This window comes from Condylura cristata, unplaced genomic scaffold, assembly GCF_000260355.1.
Source record: "Condylura cristata isolate star-nosed mole 26May11 unplaced genomic scaffold, ConCri1.0 scaffold00025, whole genome shotgun sequence".
In the NCBI taxonomy this organism is placed as follows: Eukaryota; Metazoa; Chordata; class Mammalia; order Eulipotyphla; family Talpidae; genus Condylura; species Condylura cristata.
Window position 1 is genome coordinate 26173680 of NW_004567126.1, and position 12584 is coordinate 26186263.

Below are 12584 nucleotides of genomic sequence, written 5' to 3' on the forward strand. Positions count from 1 at the left end.
TGTGGATTGCTTTGAAGTGTAGTAGGTAAAAAACTTGACTAGCTCTAAAACAGGCAACCTGGAATTTCCATATCTAGAAAGTTTGAGTAATTCTGTAGAAGCTGAATAGAAGGCTAGGTGAGATAGTAGAATGATAAGATTTGGGTTTTCCTCCATAGGCAGTGAGAGACTTTGCAGAAACAGCCCTTTTGCTTTTATTGATCAGCCAGTAGTCAAGTCACTTGACTTCAGAGGAATTTCTCACCCTGGTGCAGTGCTTGCTTGTCAGGGCAGGCAGGTCTTATGCAGCTGAGGCAATCCAATTGTAAGCTGAAGGTTGCTCAGAATATTTCGATATTACGATTATACAAAAAGGGAGGTCATAACATAAGTTAGCGTGGAAAGTCTGCTTTTTCAGAGCTTTTCCCGAGCTACCCGGAATCTGTCAGACGATAGCCGTCGCATAGATTGTGTCAATTTACCATTTCCATTTTGCTACTGAGGAAACAGCCTAGCGATGTGCTCAGGGTTATCAGGTGCGTTAGTGACAAAGATGTGTGGCAAGTTCTCTTTGGTTCATAAACCCTTGTTCTGCAAAGTCTCGACCCAAAAGACAGGGCTCCTGGGGGCAGAGCATCGCTCTAGGGGAAAGGGCAGGGACAGGACTAGTGCCAAGGGAACACTTGTGTCTTCAGTTTCTTTATTCTGGCCTGTGCTTCAAGGAAATGCTGTGAACTGTCACTGGGCTCTTCCTACCTTCTCTCCGGCTCTTTCAGACTAGAAAGCCCCTGACCATCACTTGCCCCGAGCCTTGGCACATGCGTTCCAGACAGTAAGGAAGCGTGTCGTTTCCCAGAGGGTTGGCGATGTCCCCCTTTGTGAAGCTGCACAGTTTGCTGCACTTTGCTGGGTTTGCAAATTGTGAAGATGGAACAAACTTCCTCTGGGACAGATGATATTTTTCAAAAACCTGTATTTTTGTATTAACTCTCAAGGAGGCAAAAACATTAGACTTTTGCTAACTGAACACTGTCTGGGCTTGGCAGGTGCCATTTTGCTGCTGGGACGATACAGCATTAGACCTCTCATCACCCTTTTGGAAGACAGGTACACATCTGAGTGGAAATGTAAGAATATAAGGTTCTGTTTTCCTGGAGGAAGGGCTTTCTGAATGCTCTATACTTGTGTCCTTCCCTTAAATCATGTTTGCCTTGTTTTGTTTGTCCTGGGGACAATCAAAGGACTCGTCAGAAGCAGCACATCAATCAAGATCAGTGCTGGTTACTTCTGCCTAGTAAGATTTCCAACTATTGTGCACAGATGGTGTTTAGGTGTTTGTTTGAAATGCTAAATATTTTTATAATTTGATAAAACATTAGCAAACAGCTTATGGATATATCTACCAGAAGTCTGAGAGAGATAATTAAAGATAATCAATCAGTGATGGGTGTACCAGGCAAGACTTCAAGCGCATGCGATTATTTATCAAGTGAGAGGTGGGGAGGGACCCACCTCTGCTTGCCTCTCGGTATGCGAAGGCTCACATCACCCTCCCAGAAGACCGACTCAGGAGGCGCATCTAAGTTATGGCCAAGAAAAGGAACATTTATGAAGCAGCCTCTCCTGATGGTGACTTGAAGCAGTGAGGTGCTTCTGATTAAAAAAAAAAAAAAAAAGAAAGAAAGAAAAAAATCATCCCAATTTGCCAGTACAATGTTGGAAGGAACCAAGTTTCCCACTTAATTTCATTGACTCAACACACCCCGGGAATGCAAGCACCGGGGGCCCCCAACTCGGAGCAGAAGGCACATGCAGGTGCCTGTTTAGTAGAAGCGCTGCTGCAGCTTAAAAGAGATGTCTGCCCACATTTCCTCCGGCTCTTTAGGGTGGGCATAAGCCAGGCACAATGCCGCGGATTTCTGTGTGTCAGCTACCAAGCCATCAGCAACGTAGGCAGAAGTAAATACTTTTCTGCTTTCCAACAGAAGCACGGTCCTGTTTAGCTGCCGTGTTGACAAACACACCACTCTGGCTAGGGCCCCCAAGGGCATCTCTGCTTCTCACCTTCATCAGAAAGGAGGGCGCCATCACAGCTGCAGGGAGTGGTGCTGAGGTGCTGGCCTGGCTGAGAAGGTGCTGGTTTCACTACGGGACACAACTTATGTGACTACGTGGTTAAGAATATTCATCTCATCCCTTTTTTGCCTGTGCTGTTATAAGTGCCTCACTGTCCTAGGCTATGCATGCTGTCAGGGAGGGTTCCAGAACAATCAGTAAAAGGAGCCAAGTTTGGGTTCCGTGTGAAAGAAAAACAGGTTGGAAAGAGGCTGTTTCAGGGGGCCGGTGTTCCCAGCCTGAGAACAAGGCTGCATCTTTGAGGGTTACAGCAAAGACTTACATCAGAATCTTTGGAGGTGAGCCGTGTGGTGTCACAGGTTTCTTGAAAATTCCTCACCAGAAGAAAAGAGAGCATGGGTTTCCTTAAGAAAGGGCCTGGAGAAGCAGTTCCCTAAAGAAAACCTACAAATAGCCAATGCAATACTTTAAACAGTGTATTAAACTTCAGTAGTAATTAACCAATGCAAAGCAATGTGTAGTGGGGAGCCACTTTTCCCCTTGTATTGTTCAAGCTGGGGTACAGGACAGAGGTCAGGGAGTGGGAGGATTCTCCAGAGACAGAGTGGGGAGCAGAACAGGCAGATACTCTGAAATGCACTGCTGAGGGGAGCAGCAGGGACATAGGAGATGTCTGCTGTGCTCAACTGTGCTGAAGTGGCTGCAGAGAGCTTCCTAGTGCTGCGCCTTAACCCCTTCCACCACCAGGGAGGCCCTGGTTTGTCTTTTTATTGAGGTCATATTGGTATACAGCTCTGCATCTCTCAGAGGTGCATGATCACACACCCTTCAGGGCGTTACACACCTCACCTAACACCCAAGAAGCAACAAATCAGAAGGGGTCCCCAGCGCAGAGCAGCTGACATCCCAGCAGCCTCACTGCCAGGACAGCTGTGGGCCACACATCTGTGCCACAAAGCCTGTAGTGACCCTCAGATGGCTCTGCAGTAACGTCAACCCATCAAGTCAGCACAGCTTACCTTTTGTCTAGTGAGATCCTGAATGTAGTAATGAGGAGGGAGGCAATAAGGCCAACGAGTAGCTTCAAGAAAAGGGAGTTAGAGTTCTGGTGAAATCTTCTCAAATCTTTCATATAATAATTTACTCATGACCATCTATGGTGGACTTTAAATGAAACTTTTGGTGTAAAATAAGCAAATAAATTAGGATAATAGAAAATTATGTATGTGGAATTATGTAGTATGTAATCTTTTGGGACCAGGCATAATTCTGTGGCATGTCATCCAGTGATGGATTATGTCAATTTATTCTGTTTTACTGCTAGTATGCCATGGCCTGAAGGTACTAGAATGAGTAGATTATCCCTTCACCCTCTAAAGAGCATCTGGGTTGTTTCCAGTTGTGGCAATTAGAATACAACTGTCATAAGCACTATGCATGTTTGCTTTTTGATTGGTCAGGATAAGTTTTCACTTTTCTGGGATGACCTAGAGAGCAGTGGCTTGGCTGTGGTAGTTGCAGATGTAGGTTCCTTTTTAAATAATTTATATTAAAATTTCACTCTTTAAAGTGCACAACTCCATTTTTATATTTACAAGGTTGTACACCCATCCCCACTGCAGAATTCACTGGTACATTTCAAAACATTTTCACCCCCCTACAAGAAAGCCCACGAAGGCCCATGCCCTCAGTAGTCTTTCTCTCCCCCTCCTCCTCTCCCTGGCCCTGGTCAATCTACTGCATCTCCAGCTCCCCTTATCCTAGATATTTCACACTATGTCTGGCCTTTGCATCTGGAATTATGTTTTCCATGTTGTGACATGTGTCTGTACTTCTTTCTCTTTTGGAGATGAATAATCTCCCATTTCATCAACAAATCCCTTTTCTTTTCTTTTTTTTTTTTTTAGATTTATTTACTCATACAGAACTGGGGTACAGGCCAGAGATGTGGGGGGGTGAAAGGATTCACCAGGAACAGAGTGGGGAGCAGAACAGGCAGATCGAAGAAGCACACCGCTGAGGGGAGCAGCGGGCGGGTCAGGAGAGGTCTGCCTCGCCATGTGGTCTCCTCCGGGGCAGGCGGGGATCGAACTCATTCGGAAGTGGCTTTAGCTTCTCAGTGCTGTGCTTTAACCCGCTGCGCCACCAGGGAGGGCCCCCTTTTCTTTTTTAATCCATCGTTCTGTGGACATTTGGGTCACTCCTACCTTTTAGCCATTATGCATAATGCTCACTCACAAGTCTTTGTGTGAACATAGATTTTGATTATTTTGATAGATTCACTTGGAAGTGGAGTTCTAGGTTGTCCAGTGACTAAAATTAGCTTTTTGAGGAACTGTTTTCCAAAGTGAAGTGAAGTGAATTTAATCTAAAGGTCTTTGATAGCTCCTTCCCCATCCTATGAGTCATTATTCTAAAGTTCTAAACTTTGTTTTACATTTAAGTTTGGAGTTTGTCTTTATGAAAGGTATAAGGCCTTAGTTCAGGCTGCATTTATTTGCTTATGAATGTTCATTTGTTCCAGCACCATTTATTAAAGGCGATCTCTCCTCCAATAAGTGCTTTTGTGCCATTGTCAAAATCAGTTGGTCACATTTATATGGGTTTAGTTCTGAGTTCCTCTCTCTGCTCTCTGTGTCTGTTCTCCCATCGATACTACAGTGTTGATAGCGAACTACGTAAGTCTTCAAATTATATTCCTTGAATTCCTCCCACTTTATTCTTTCTGAAAATTGTTTTAGCTATTCTCAGTTCTTTGCCTCTCCAGATAAACTTCAGAATAATGTTCTCTATCTATATAAAAAAAATCTTGCTGGGATTTTGACAGGAAGTCTACCAAATTTGTAAACCAATTTGGAGGTAACTAACAAATTATGTTGAGCCTTTATATCTGTCAACACAATATGTCTTTCCATTTGCTTAGATTTAATTTCTTTCATTTGCATTGTTTTTCAACATACAATTTCTACATGTTTTGTTAGATTTACACTGACAAAACAGTGTTCACATGTTCATTGCTAGCAGTCATTGTTAACTTGCAAATATGTAGAAATACAAATTTTGTATATGGTGCATTAATAAGCTGCTAAATTCAATGATTAGGTCTAAGGATTATTTTGTATATGTCTCTAAATGTGGGAAGCTTGTTTTCTTTTCCTGATTAATATGCCTTTGTTTCTTTTAATGCTTTATTTTGCTGCATAGAACTTCCAACATTACATTGAATAAATGTGATTAGAATAGACATTATTGCCTTGTCCTGGGTCTTAGGGAAAAAGCACTTAATCTTTCAGCATCCAGTGTTTGATGAGATGTAAGTTTTTGTCAGATATTCTTCTTTAAGTTGAGAAGTTGGTCTCTAGTAATAGATTTCTGAATTGGTGTTTAAATGCTTTCTCTGCCTCTGTTGCTATGACTATATGATTTTTCTTCTTTAACTTACAAATGCGATGAATTACATTAATTTTTAAATATTGAACCAACCTTGCATCTCTGCATTAGAATTCTACTTGGTCACAGTGTGTCCTTCTTCTGTAGTGTTGATTCTATTTACTCTTTTATTAATGTTTTTACATGTGCATTCATAAGAGGTATTGCTCTTTAGTTTTCTTTTTGGTAATACCTTTATTTGATTTTAGTATCATGAGTTCACAGTCTAACAGGAATGAGAAATAATGAAACATAACTGGAGCATAATACAGTGATTGTAGAATAGAGAAGTATATGAGGTGTTGATGGAAATTCAGATAAAGGAATCTGTGAGGACATGTGTATACATCACTGAAGATACAAGGTACTTGCCAAAGGGAGAGAAGAACATTAAGAAAAGACAGTACAAAGTGCCTAAGCTTGGGTCAGTGCTGTATTTGAAGATAGTGAATAATTTGATGTGATCAGATTTGATAGGACATTCTTAAGTTCTACTCCATATGCCTAAAAAGACTGGTTCCCTCAGTCTTACCACAATGTAATAATGATCTCTTTTACTGCAAAAAGGATGAAATGGATCATCTGTTTCAAGTAAAAGTATTGTACTTCAAATCTCAAAAAAAGTTTAAAGAAAATAATCACAAGTACCTCAACAAAGTTGAGGCTGTACCCTGCATTGTCCTGTGATGATTTCTTCTCTTTCTAAATATTGTCCCATTTTGTTGCTTCCTATTGCAATGAAAAAATGCGAGTACACCACTGAAGTCAGTCCTGTAGAGTCAGGTTATGACAGGTCCTCCTGCAGCCACTTATTTCTTTCCTAGTAGATCCTAGTAGATGTTCATGAATCACACACCTGGTTTGGGGGGAAACTTCTTGTGGAGTGGAAAGAGGGGTGACCAGTAGGTCCTAACATTTGACAAGTGAAAGAGAACAAATCTCATAAGCAATGAACCGTGAATTGAAACATTTTGGCTAGTTTCTAAATAACCTCTGGCCTCCCAGCCATTCAGTTAGGTCCAGAATCAGCCCTGACTTTTGGTTCTTTCCACATATGCCATGGAACTGGGCATATTGAGAGAAATGGTATAAATTATGGTCATCATTTAGGTGCAGATCAGATGATTAAGAGTTTTGTGAGCTATTTGAAAGTTTAGTGTGCTAATTTAGTATGCTCTTCAAAAAGACTATCTTTTAAGCAGTGACAACTAGAGAAGGATCTTATTTTAGTAGAACAAGTAGGGCAGTATGTGGGTGGGTTGTAGAAGAGAAGGCTAGGGGTAAGATTAATTAGATTGCTAAAATAATTCAGGCAAGAGAGAAGAGTGTCATTGTGTGGCCCATAGAAAGACAGCCAAGATACACTTCTTCCCAGTGGTGTCAGGTGGCTACAGGCCACATGCTGGCCTCTGTCCTTACAACATGAAGTTTGGCTTTCTGTTCACAAGTGTCCTAAAAGTAGAAGTAACAACCCTCATCCCCATCACTTACACGAGAGTATTTTTGACTCTTATCTAAAAGGATAAACTGCAACATCAGCTAAAATAGGCAATTTGAACACCACCTAAGTGCATTAGGTACATTCTTGAAGCTTCTCTAAGCTTTCTTGCTTCTCTCTGTGCTGCATGGACTTGTGAATCCTACAGTGGACGTCGGGAATAGGGATAACTGGGAGGCTGACGCACTGCTGGTGAAATGACATGGGACCTCTTGACTTGACCCAGGCAACTTGAGATGACTTTATGAGCTCAATTTTGTGGTTTTACTAGAACTGAAAGGCTGACCCTCAAAATGGTTTCTGGTCATGTTTTCATGAGTCAGTCTAAGTACATATAGTTGCTCAAGTAACTAGAGAATAACAGAAGTAAATTTTTGATTAGTCTTTAAGGAGCAAGGAAAGTAAAGGATCAACAACTACCATTGCAACACTGCTGTATACGAAGGACAGGCACCGGAGATTAGGAACATTGCCCAGGAAGATGAAAACATTTTCAGAATGCAAAATTTCTTCATAGTTTAATATCTTACTCTTTTCAAATTTAGAAGCAGGATTACCTCCCTTCATGTAGAGATGCCCTTAAAACAATGACTATACTGTAGCATTTACAGTGGTAACTGTCAAAGTGTATGTGTGAGGGGGCCAAGAGAAGGTTAGAAGTGATTTAAACAATATATTACACATCTTAATAAATGCTGGGTACAATTAGAATCTTGAGTTATAAATGAAAAATCATGTGAGAGAACTTTTTTGGGGGCAGAAGTAAAATGACTGTCAGTGTGAGGGAAGAAACGAGATTTGCCTTTTGGATAAATGTTTAGATGATAGGATTGAGATGTTCATCATCTCCACTGTCTGTTTAGGGATATAGAAAGAGATAGTTGGGAGATTAGGTGTCAGGTTTGAATTGGGATAAATTAAGGTTAAAAAACTAAAAGACATCTAATAGGGAATTAAAATCATAAGGTTTTTTGCTATGCTGTTAAGTATAGTAGTTACTATCCCAAGTAGCTATTGATAATCAAATTAGTGAGACTTAATATAAAAACTTGGTTCATCACACTAGTCACATTTCAAGTGCTTGTTGGCGACATATGGCTAGTGGCTCCTATATCACAGTGTGGAAAGCATTTCCATAATGGTGATGTTTTTGGATACCATTGTCTTAGCACTTAAGAAGAAAGACTGTAGATATAGACATGGAAGTTACTTGAGCATTGGGGAATTCCTCATTAAGGATGAAGTACCCTTAATAATAGGAAAGAAGCTGAGAACAGAAATCAGAGAGACTACAGAATTAAGGAATGACAAATAGGTTTCCACAAAATGACTCATAAGCAAATGACCAGAGAGGGAAGAGGACAGAAAATATCTATTCCCCAGAGAATGTTAGGAAGGGAACAGAGGCTCAAGGACTTAGGAGAGGACTACTAAGTGGTTGGTAGATTCGGCAATTGGAAGATTTCTTATGACTTTTCCAGGGGGTTTTCTTCAGGGGGTGGCACCTAATCCAGCTGGATGAAGGAGAGAGAAACAGTGAGGGGGGGGGAAACAAGAGTATAGTGACTTCTCTATAAATTATTTTCCAACAAATAGGGATGGCCTAAGGTGCAATAATGGGAGAAAAGTGGATCCAGTAAGCAAGTCACATTTCATAGGATGGGAGAGGCTTCAATATATGTGCAGGTGGCAGAGGAGGAGGAATGGAAGAAAAGTTGAAGATATTGGACAGATGGGGTAAATGATAGGTGGACGCTGGGAGAAAGTGTCATGTCATCATGCAGCAGAAATAGTTCTGTTCTCCGGGTGTTTCAAAGAAGCATCAGACACACTGATAAAGAGTCAAAGTGAGCTTTAATAACAACATGGACATTTGGGAGAGACCCAGAAGGAAGGAGCAGTTCCCCACATGGTCCTCCAGGCCACTGAAATGGTCCATAAGACACAGGAGGTTGTGAGTGTGGAGGGGGGGAAGGGGGAGTCAGTGTTCATTGCGATAGGCTCAGTAAACAAAAGTGTGTAGCTTTAGTTTTGCCTTCTCCTCTGGACAGGGAGACAAGGACACTGGTCTTTGCAGCATAATGTGAAGGCCCCCTCAAAGAGAAGGTTACTTATAAGTGTCTTTTTCAAAAACGACCTCCTCCCAGCCTTCAGAGCCCTTCCTTTGATCAAAAAGACACATTTTGGGATAGCAAATTCTTGTCCCCTACAATGGAATTGGGATTAAAAACAGTCAAGAAGGACAAGGCACAATTCTCCTTGAGGTTGAAGACAAAGTATGAAGGTGGAAGGGAAGAAGTTCATGATTGAGATCATTAGAATTTCTGCCGCATTTACCAAATCTCCAAGTGCATGACTGAAATTTATGCTGGACTGGAACTTGCCTTTTCCTTGTCCATCTTGGAAAGGCCAATATTGATAGTTCAGCAGGGAGCCATCATCTCTCTCACGAAGGGCATAAATTTTGAGGACTCTCATTAACACCTGAGAGCCGCTGATCCCTTTGTCCATCAGCAAAGACATGCCCTCATTAACATTCCACAACTCCTGCTGTCAAGGATTCAAGGAACACAGACCAGGGCAAAAGTTTTAGCTCCACACTTTAAAAAAAGAAGAAAAGAAAATAAGCCGCTGTGCCCTTAGAGACACCCTGTACGCAGGCGGGTAGTTGCACTAGCGCAATCCTCCAAACACAACAGCTGCTTGATTACAAATGATGAGCACGACTAGCTGTTTAATGTGTAGAGAAGTTAAATAAGGAAACAATCACAAAATTGCCCAGGAGAAATCAGCAGGCAGAAGTGTTAACCTTTTGTTCGTACTCAGCCAGTAATAACCCAAAGCCCATTCCGGAAGTCCAAATCATGGTGTTCTCTACTGGAAATTTGGTTTCTGCCCCTGTCACTGAGCTGACACTAGAGTTCCAAAGGTCACCAGTGACCTGCTGATGGGCAGCTTCAGTGGCCGCTCTCTTTCTGATCAACTGATTTTTTTTTTTTTTTTACAACTGTAGATACCATTAAATGCTGGCCCGTTTTAGAATCTGTCTCTTCATTTCTGTTCAACCCTGCAACCCTGCTTTATGATGATTCTGTTTTGTTGTAATTATGCACTTCTCCAAAGCCAGAGCTATCCTTTTTTCTTCAAAATCATGTCCAGGGCAGAGAATGGGATGGAACAAAGGTTAAATAGGGTTGGCTTAATGCTGAAGACAACGATGAAGAAGCAATACATAACCCAGGAAGACAATAGAATAAAGCACATTATGACTAGTTTTTGTTTTGGTTTTGGTGAAAGGACAGTAAATATTTTAGGGTTTGAAGGCTGGTCTCTGTGGCAGCTATTCAAATCTGTCATTGCAATATAAAAATTGCATTAAACGAGAAAGGCTATCTTTCAATACAACTTTAAGAATGGAGGACCATGTGCTGAACTTCTAAAAAATTGATTTACCATTGTTTACAATACTGCATAAGATTAAGAAGTACAGTTTCACAGCTTGATAAGTGAATAAACCTCACTACACCCACTGTAAGCCCGAGTGCCATTCATTATCTAACTCACCCCTTTACCTTCTTCCTCTGCCCAACTTTCACTTCCCCTATGGTAACCATCTTTTTATTGACATGTTCTAAGAATTGTTAGCTCACTTGCTTTCTTTATATTTCAAATTTGGATGAAACCATCCACTATTTATCCTTCTCAATAATGTGAAGTTCCATTCATGTTCAGAAAAAAACAGAGGGTATGGAAGATTTCACCTTTTTATGCAGCTGAGTAGTATTTATTGATTATATATATTTTAACCAGTCATCCACTGACGAGCATTTAGGTTGTTTCCGTGTCTTGGTTATGCTGAATAATGTTGCTGTGAACATAAGGGTGCACATATCTTTTCAAATCAATGTTCTTGTATTCGTTTGATAAATATCCATAGGTGTAATTTCTGGATCATATTATAGTTGTGATTTTAACTTTCTGAAGCATCTTAATGCTGATTTCCATAATGGCTGCACCAATTTACATTCCTACAAACAGCATACAAGGGTTCCTCTTTCTGAACAACCTTGTCAATTCTTGTTTCATTTATATATATATATATATATATATATATATGGTTTTTTATAAAGGCTATTTTCACAGGTGTGAAGTGATAGATCATTGTGGTTTTGATTTGCATTTTCTTGATCATAGTGAAGGTGAGCATCTGAAGGCGTCATGCTGGCCATCTGTGTCTTCTTTGGACAAATGTCTACTCTGATCATATGCTTACTTCTTGATTGAATGGATTTTCTGTTTTGTTCTCTACATTAGGTTATCAACCCATTGTCTGGTAGGATTTGCAGATGACTTCTCCCAATCAGTATGTTGCTGTTTTAGTTTGTGTTGGCTTCTTTTGCTGTATATTTTTTTTAGTTTGATAAACTGGTAGTGATCCCATTTGTTTATTTTTACTCCCCTCCCCCTTGATGTTGTAGTCAACATCTCCAAAGACATTTCTTAGGTTAATGTCATGGAATGTAGCAACTGTGTTTTCTTTTCTTTGTATTTTATGAGTTAGACCTTCTATCCCAGTCCCATAATTCATTTTGAATTAATTCTTTGTATCATACTATACAGTTTTGAGTCTCATTCTCTTGTATGTGGCTGTCCAGACTTTGTTGAAGAAAACCTTTCAGTGAAGACAATTTCCTTTCTCTATTGTATGTGCTTGACTGCTTTGTTGTAAATTGTTCATGGATGTGTGGGTTGATTTATAGGCTTTCGATTGTCTATACATTTATCCCAGTCCCACTCACTCATATTTGCTCAGCCCAATTCTAATGGAAGCTAGTTAGGAAGAAAGACCCAGCACCTAAGACCTGCAGGTGGGTGCCATATGTGTGTCATTTGGCTCCTGACCCAAATGATGGACAGGCAGAATGGGGTAGATTCTGCCAGGTAAACTACCAGTGGAGTGCCTTATCTACATGGGGAAGGAGCTGAGGAGGCTATCAAGTTGATTCAGAACATATCTTTTGTGGAAACACATCTGCTCCACTATCTTACCCTGTCCATGGAGCAGGAGGCAATGAACAGAGAGCTCTGCACAGGCACTCGGGATGGAGCACCCAGGGCTCACCCCTGTGGCCAGGCGAAGCTGTCTCTCTTTTGAGCTCCAGTTTCCTAATATGGATGTAACTAAGACCTCCTGAAAGGTGTTTTTAGAGAAGCGAGAATAGGGAGATGGTCTAGCACGCCACCTGCATAGGTTGAGCAGCTGTCTTTCCAGGCCACAAGATTCTTAGGCAGTTACATGTCATGTTAAGTTAAAGAAATTCCAATAGGAACTGAGAAGCAGCCTACAGACACATCCTGTCCTCGTCCTTATGCTAAGATGGGCCTTTCCTCTCTCCTAATTCCAGGGTCTTATCTCAGTTGGCACAGTCCTGGTCACTTGCCTTGCATGGAGTCTTGTCCCCATGTTAAACTGTGCAGTGATGGTGTTTGAAAAGACAGCATTAATGTGTGTGTGGTGATAAATGTTCACTGAACTTATTGGGGTAAACATTTTACTTTATATATATAGTAGGATTTCCTACTTTAAGAAGCTGAATGATCT